Source organism: Capricornis sumatraensis, chromosome X (genome assembly GCF_032405125.1).
Source record: "Capricornis sumatraensis isolate serow.1 chromosome X, serow.2, whole genome shotgun sequence".
NCBI classification, from domain to species: domain Eukaryota; kingdom Metazoa; phylum Chordata; class Mammalia; order Artiodactyla; family Bovidae; genus Capricornis; species Capricornis sumatraensis.
Genome location: NC_091092.1, coordinates 132,691,339 through 132,699,985, shown reverse-complemented (window position 1 = coordinate 132,699,985; position 8,647 = coordinate 132,691,339). Strand labels below are relative to the sequence as shown.

The window sequence follows — 8,647 nt, the reverse complement described above, 5'->3', positions numbered from 1 at the left end:
AGCTCCTGAACTTTAGACTAATTATTTTGGACTGTCAGGCAGTTTGTGGATCTCCATTTCTCTGGAATCAGTTACTGGAAGTTTACTGTATTCCTTTGGTGGTGTCATGTTTCTCAACTCATTGTGATCTGTGTAACCTTGTTTGTGTACTCAAAGTAGTCACCTCTTCCAGATTTAATGCACTGATTTCGGTAAGGAAAAGCCTTCACCTGTGAGTGAGGGCATGCCAGTGCATGCTGTGGCATTTGGTCTAGTGGTGTGAGGTGCCAAGTGCGGGGGCATGTGGTGTCTCTGGGTCTGGGGTGGTGCAAAGTGTCTCATCGACTCAGTCAGTCGTTGATCACAATGTTGACAACTCCAGGATCCATTGTGGTGAGAGCTGCAGGGTATCTGGTGGCTACAATGGATGTTGGGGTCCTTGGTGATACCTCCAGGTCCAGAAGTGAGGGTCTGGAACTGGTATTAGTTCTGGCCAGAGCTGGTGGTGTGCACATGTTCGACTATGAGCACTGGCTGTAGGTGCCGTTGTGGGGGTGGAAGCCAGCTTGAGGGGACACATGCAGTGAAAAGGGCCAATGTCAAGGGTTGGGGCCAATGGTGGACACAGAAGTATCTGCAGGGCTCCAGGCTATTTAATGTGCCCTCATGTGGCTGCAGGAGCTAGCTGCAGGTACATGCATGGCAGTAAGGTCCACTCAAAGGAGGCAGGGCCAGCTCCAGGCATACAAGCAGCTGAGGTGCCTGGACATTTGACACACCCTCACGCATCTACTGGGGCTAGCTGCAGATAGCCACAGGGTGGTAGTCTATGGACCTACATTATGCACCCACACAGTCACAAGTGTGTTACTCAGTCGTGCCCATGTGACCCCATCGACTGCAGCCCACCAGGCTCCTCTGTCCATCCGATTTTCCAGGCAAGGACTACTGGAGTGGGTTTTGTGGCTAATTGCCAGTGCAGATCCTGGGTCCTGGACATCCTGCAGCAAGTTCTGGGCGAAGACAGAGGAAAACAGGAAGGGACTCAGGCAGCTGGCATCAGTCTGCAAAGGCAAAATGAGGCCCTCAGGAACAGAAGCTGCAGGGGGCCATAGTGGCTGTGCTGGCCACTGGTTTCTTCAGTGTCAAAAGCTTTTGGGACCTTCTGTGGAGTGGTCTGCTGGGGCCTGTGATGAGGTCCTCAGTGATGAAAGCTGCAGGGCTCTGCAGCATCCTCAAGGCTTGTCGAGGTCCTCAGTTGCAAAGACTGCTGGGGTCTTCTGCAGAGCAGGTCTCTGGGAGCCACATTCACTCCCACTGCATGGCTGATACTAGTAGCCCCTGCCCATCTTCCATATTCCTAGCCATTTCTAGATGTCACAACTATGCCAGTCTCTGGGTAGCATGAAATGAAGCAGGTCTTTTGTGCAGTATCCTGACAGGCTGGGCAAGCTGGTCACTCATCGCTCATTCCTTTCTTCTTTTCCCAGCAAAGGGAACTGTTTTGGGCCAGGGAGCTCCCTCCGGGCACTGACCAGTGTTACTTGGGACTGGGATGGTGCAGGCAAAATGGAGCTGTTCTTCCTACTCTCTTTTTGATATAGTTATTCTCAGGTTAGTGGTCCACTGTGTTGCTGAAGCTTCCTAAGTGGACTCCTGAGTACTCCCATAGCTATTTTTGTTTGTGGATTGCTGATTGTTGTTCTCTGGAGGGAGACAGAGGCTTGGGTGTCCTGCTTTGCCATCTTGGTAATGGCACCTTTCTGTCATCATGTATTAAAGTCTACAAATAATTTGAAGACATAACAATAACTGTTTTGTACAATATTGATTCATGTTTATTTACTATTTATCTTTTAATATGCTCTTCATTCTTTCCTGGAATTTTCATGTTTTCATAAAGCATCATTTTGTTCTTGCCTGGAGAAATCCCCTTAATATTTTAGAGCAGGTCTGCTGGCAATGAATTCCCTTAGTCTTTGATTGAAAATGTATGTATGTTATCTTCATTTTTGAAACATATTTTTGCTACATCTATAGTTTTCAGCTCAGTTATTTTCTATAAGCAGTTTAAAGGTGAAATTCCATTGCTTTCTGGGTTTCAATGTTTCTTATAAGACACTGGCTGTTGGTTATACTCTTGTTCTTTTGAAGGCAACGTATTCTTCTCTAACCCCTTATCAGACTTTCCACTGGACTTTATCAGCTGTTTTTCCTTGATGCACATTAAGTGCAGTTTCCCACTTATTTCTTGAGTCCCTGAGTTGATGTCTTGCATCAGTTTCAAACAAATTCTCAACTATGACCTCTTCAAATATTGCTTTTGCCTCATTCTCTTTTCCTATGGAATGTGAATTACATGAATGTTAAACCATTTGAGTAGGTCTTACATGTCTCTTATACACTAATCTTTTTTCCATTCTTTCTTTCTCTGCTTCAGTTTGAGCATTTTCCACTGACCCATATCCCAGTTCACTAATCCTACATCCTGCCATGTCCCCTCTGATGCCAAACTCATACATTATGCTTTAAATTTTAGATACTGTCTTTTTCAGTTCTAAACTTTCATTTTGATTATTTAGACATCCAAATCATTTTAAATTTTCTATTCTTTCATCTCTTTTGTCCTTATTCTCTATTTAGAATATATTCTATAACATATTTTCGAGTTCTTATAAGCTAACTTCAGTATCAGCAACATCCATGAATCCACATCTATTTTTTTCCTCTTAATTGCCAGTCTTGCTTTTTGCTCATCTAGAAATTTAACTGTGTGCCAGATAGTGTAAATAGAAAAACCATAGAAGTTTCACAGAAAAGAGGGTTTTCCTTTTATTATGCAATAATGTGAGTAGCTAATACACTCAATCCAATCAGAAATTCAGCTTGATCTGGAACATACTGCAAACTTTGTAAGGCCCTGTCTCCTTCTGGTATATTCCTATTCATAGGTTCTGGAAATACAGATCTCCTTGGGCCTAGAAGCTAATGGATAGTTCTGACTTTCAGAGGTTTTCAGCTTCCATTAGCATCCTACTTCACTCAGCTTTAAAACTTGGGAAATATCTTTAAGGGGAAACTCACCATGTGTTTGAAGCAATGCTCCTCTCTGGCAGCACTGTACAACTGAAAGATATTTCAGATATTTGTCTTTTAAAAGTTTTTGTGCTAGTTCCTCCATTTCTTGTACAGCCACTGGTGATGAAAATATTCCAAGGTGAAAACTATGCACCTTTAGACCCCCTTAATATTTCAATGTCATTACAGTACTATGCAACTGCTAAAAGGCTGCTGACTTCTCTGTCTTCAAGCAGAAGCCCTTTGCCTGGAACAAGTGTGATCTACAGCCTGTCCCGAGATAAACAAAGGACTGGCAATTATTGAGTCAACTCTCCGTTGACTGTAATTTCAGTTCATCCAGTCTTTGTTTCCACAGCTCTCTGAATCCTTTAAAATGTGACTTTTGTAGTGTATCCAGTTCTGTCTGGTGGGAGAGTGGCAATGTATTTCATTTCACTGTTAAATGAAAGTCAGGGTTCGTCTTTTTTGTCACTAAGTGTATTTGCTCTTTATTTTCATTTATAGACTTTGAATTTTATGTACAAAACTTCCTACCACTCTGAAAGCTTCTTCCTGCATGCATTCAAGGTTTAGGATTGCTGAAACAACACATACATCCACAAAGTTTACCAACATCTCAGAGCTGAAAGTTGTTAGTGAAAGGCCAGTTTTATGGATGCATTTTTCTTTTTTGCTTTAAGTTGTACATGTTGTTAAAATGTTTATTTGCATCTCCTTCTCCATTAGTTTCTTTTCTTTACCATTTTCCCTATTGACATGTTCCCCTTCCCTTTACCATTTTCAAGATATCTTCTCTGTATTGTAGATGTTAGTCCTTAAGTCATATCACAAATTACATCTTTCCCATGTTTTCTCTTCACTTTATTTTTTAATAAAGATGCTTTGAGTTTTTCTTTTTAAGTGACTGAATGTTATGGCTTCTGGACTTTGTGAAATAAATTGATAATCTTTGGAAGTTATCACTTATTGTCATCTAGTTTTTTTTTTTTTTTTTCCTTTTTTTAATACTTGAAACTTTGATCCTGGTAATGGGTACATTCTCCCATGTCTTCTCCAGATGGCTACTTGGATTTCCTAGGATCACCTTTTACTCACTGAAGTGGAACACTGTCCATGTACATATTTTCATAAGCATTTGGTTCTATTTCTGAATTTTCTGTTCTGTTCTATTCTGGTGTGTCTATGTGTACACAAGAAACACACTTTTCCTCATTGACATTTTACTATATGGGCTTCCCTGGTGGCTCAGCGGTAAAGACCTTGCCTGCAATGTAGGAAACACAGGTTTGATCCATGGGTCATGAAGGTTCCCCGGAGAAGGAAATGACAATCCCCTCCGGTATTCTTGCCTGGGAAATCCCATGGACAGAGGAGCCTGACAGGCTACAGTTCATAGAGTTGCAAAAGAGTCAGACACAATTGAGTGACTAAATAACAGCAGTTTTACTATACATCTTAATAAGCAGTAGGGTGACTCTCCACTTGCTTTTCTTTTTCAGAATCTTCCAAGACATTTCTGGCTTGCAGATTTTTCCACAAAAACTTTAGAATCAAGATGACTTGCTTCAAAGAAAATCTATTGGTATCTTTATTGGAACTGAGTTATATCCGTTAAGGAACAAAGAACTGACAACTTAATGACACTGAGTTTCTATTTAAAAAGATGTGTCACTATTGATCATTCTGGAGGGGAGGGTCCTTTAGCAGCATTTGTTTCCTTCCTTCTGGTCTTGCACCTTTCTTCCTAGGGGTACTTTTTTGTTCTTACTATAATTACACTATATTTGCTTTCTTATATAGTCTCATTTTCTGGATAATGGATTGGAATTAATTTTTCAACACTTGAAAATGAGATTGCTCTTCAGCATTAAGTACCAAAGAAGCTATAGGGATGTTCCAGAAACAAGAAGATTGCCTACACTGAGTTCAGCCTATTCAATAAAATACTTTCATAAAATGAAATAATTTCATTGAAGGAGTTCAAGCTATTCTTTTCCACGATTTCTATCATTGTTGTTGTTCAGTCACTCAGTCGTGTCCAACTCTTTGCGACCCCATAGACTGCAGCACGCTAGGCTTCCCAGTCCTTCACCATCTCTTGGAGTTTGCTCAGATTCATGTCCATTCTATCGTTAACTCAAAAACCTCTCCTTCTGCTGACCATCTATGCATTGGTTTTTAACAAATGGTGAACAGTGGACTCATACTTGTAGCTTTTAAAAATACATACAGCCAGGTTGACCCTTCTGATTTAGGTCTAGGGTAAGTCTAGGCATGTGTATATGTGTGTATACACACTCAACTCCAGTGATTGTGATGCCTCTCCTTTTAAGAATTATTAATAAATCAAAAACTAAGTCCTGTTGACCATACATTCTAAATATCTCTGCCACATACTTCTTCATTTTTACCTTTGCCAATTTTTTTTTGTTCTGAAGCAAGCATTTTATTTGTTAATACAAGGATAGAAATTTGGCAATAAATATCATCTAATATATAACATCTTCAAATAAATAAATAAATAAACTGAAGAGTCATGAGTGGGTAGGGTTAAGGCCTAGGGCTTGAGGGAGCTGCCCCCACACCTCAAAATGCTATTGCAATATAAACTCTGAGGAAATTCTGTGGCTGTGGCTATGGTTGCCCTCCTCAGCCTTGACAACCCACATACTCGGGAAAGAGGGTGGAGGGGAAGGGTCCTGAAGCTGGCAAGAAAATCCTTAGCAATGTCCTTTGGTTGCCACCCTGTGACACTGACTGCCTTGGTGACCCCTGTGTCTGGCCTGGCCCTCTCACTCTGCTTTCAGTATTACCTCCAATGCAGACCCCACCTCTTCCCTTTTTAATCCCATCTCTTCCTGTTTCGACTTGCTACCATGTGTGTTTCCTGAATTGGATGTATTGAGTTATTTGGGGGTAAGCAGAGCGACACCCATCTAAGGAGAGGATGGCAGCCAAAGGGCTTCATGCCAGAAAGGTACACAAGATGGTAGCCCACTCACTACCCTACAGGCACGCTTCCTGGGAGCGCCACTTGAGGAGTTGGGTAGATGCTTGCAAGTAGTGGGCAGGAAGCATGAAGCTATGAGAGCCTTGCACCAATCATTTTGGGCTCCTTTGGCCATCACATTAGGTGGAAATGGGATGGGGCCTACTGCACCTCTTCCCCAGGCCTGGAGAAGTCAGGAAGGCTGGGAGTGGATGGGTCTTATTGAGTCACATCCTCTTCCAAGTCCATGGAGGGCTAAAGGCTCATGGTTTTGGCCTCCTGGCTCAATGAGAGTTGGCATATAGGTTTCTCCTTCCCAGCATGGGAGCAGGGTCTGAAGGAGGAGGGGAAAGAGAAGGTGGTAAAGGAAGGTCAGAGGTTACAAGTCATGGACCTCCAGGGGCAGGGTGACTACAGTGGCCAGAGGCTGCATCTTCTTTTTGACACAGTTGAAGTCCTTGGCCGAGTGTCACAGACAGGTCTTCAGCCCCTTCAGCAGCCAGAAACTGTCCATCTTCTGGAATAAGTCACTGTGGGGAAAGCTGGGGGCCCAGGCGGGCTCAGTCCCAGGCAGAGGCTGAGCAGTGGGTAGCCCAGAGCTGCCATGGCACCCACAATGTCTCCCAGCACACCCTAGAGGCTGGTGCAGAGGTGGGCCAGGCTGTGGCACTGCTTGAGAGTGATGGCCTTGAGGGTGAGGCCACTCAAGTAGCACAGGTGGTGGCTGTAGGCTTCGTAGTTCTGGGTCAGCAGCGGTTTGTCCTTGAGGTTTCGCCACACCTCCAGGATAACAGAGGGCCTGAGCAGAGTTTCTGCCCCCAACTGAGGTGTTGAAGTTAGGCTCGTTGAAAGGGGGGACTCAGGTAGTTCAGAGAGGTGCCGGCCAAGCTGTGGAGCTGGTGTCCAGGTAGCAGGTGAGATCACGGGTTTTCTAGATGGAGAGGCCAGGCCCTGGGTTTTCTATGCACATGAGGGCTGGGTGGGGGTGGTGCCAGAGCAAGGTTCACAGGCATGTGAGCATCTCCAATGAGTCCCCTGCCACCAGCTCTCCCAGATGGACAGCCTGGTGGGCTCCAGCCAAGTAGGAAGCAGCAACTCCCGCTGCCTGGCCCAGCCCAGCCCAGCCCAGCCCAGCCCGGCTCAGTTCTACTTATCCCAATTTAAACCAAAACTTCATCATCTCATGCCTAGACCACTCTAGCAATCTCCTCATTGCTACTCTTCAATCTACTCTTTGTCTCTTATAATCCAGCCTCTAAACAGCTAACAGGGCCATATATGTAAAAGAAAAAGTGGACTGTGCCACATGCTCACATAAATTCCTTCAAACCTTCCCATCTATGATTCCTAAACACTGATTCATTGACAAGTGCCTGTCCCTAATTTTCCACTGGTGTGTTGCACAATGAGATTGAGAACAATTAAGACAACATGGTGATTTTTTTATGAAACTAAATTTATTCAGTTTAAATAATGTGTATTCTAAGATTATATTTTTAGCATCAGTATATTCTGTTCTACAAAATGACGCAGGTGTGGGAGCCATTTTTTAAAACATTTCTACATGGTAAAACAAAAAGATATCAATTCCATGCTAGTCTCCACAATTTTAAAAATTACACCCACTCACATGGAACAAGGGACTAGTTCAAAACTGGGAAAGGAGTATGTCAAGGCTGTATATTGTCACGCTGCTTATTGAACTTATATGCAGAGTACACCATGCAAAATGCCAGGCTGGATGAGCACAAGCTAGAATCAAGACTGCTGGGAGAAATATCAATAACCTCAGATATGCGGATGACACCACCCTTATGGCAGAAAGCAAAGAGGAACTAAAAAGCCTCTTGATGAAAGTGAAAGAGAAGAGTGAAAAAGCTGGTTTAAAACTCAACATTAAAAAACTAAGATCATGGCATCCAGTCCCATCACTTCATGGCAAATAGATGGGGAAACAATGGAAACAGTGACAGACTTTATTTTCTTGGGCTCCAAAATCACTGCAGATGGTGACTGAAGACATATAATTAAAAGACCCTTGCTGCTTGGAAGAAAAGCTATGACCAACCTAGACAACATATTAAAAAGCAGAGATGTTACTTTGCTGACAAAGGTCCATTTAGTCAAAGCTATGGTTTTTCCAGTAGTCATGTCTGGATGTGAGAGTTGGACTTCATAAAGAAAGCTGAGTGCTGAAGAATTGATGCTTTTGAACTGTGGTGTTGGAGAAGACTCTTTTGAGAGTCCCTTGGACTGCAAGGAGATCAAACCAGTCAATCCTAAAGAAAATCAGTCCTGAATGTTCATTGGAAGGACTGATGCTGAAGCTGAAGTTCCAATATTTTGGCCACCTGATGCGAAAAGCAGACTCATTGGAAAAGACCCTAATGCTCGGAAAGATTGAAGGTGGGAGGAGAAAGGGACAACAAAAAATGAGATGGTTGGATGGTATCACTGACTCAATGGACATGAGTTTGAGCAAGCTCTGGAAGATGGTGATGAACAGGGAAGCCTGGTGTGCTCCAGTCCATGGGGTCGCCAAGAGTTGACATGACTGAGCAACTGAACAACAACAACTAGTCACATCTGTAACAACCC

General features: G+C 43.1%; 1 pseudogene; it reads right to left on the bottom strand.

The window, feature by feature from the left end:
* Positions 1 to 6,428: 6,428 nt before the first annotated feature.
* LOC138071963 (cardiotrophin-like cytokine factor 1 pseudogene) lies at positions 6,429 to 7,091 on the bottom strand (annotated as a pseudogene).
* Positions 7,092 to 8,647: the final 1,556 nt, after the last annotated feature.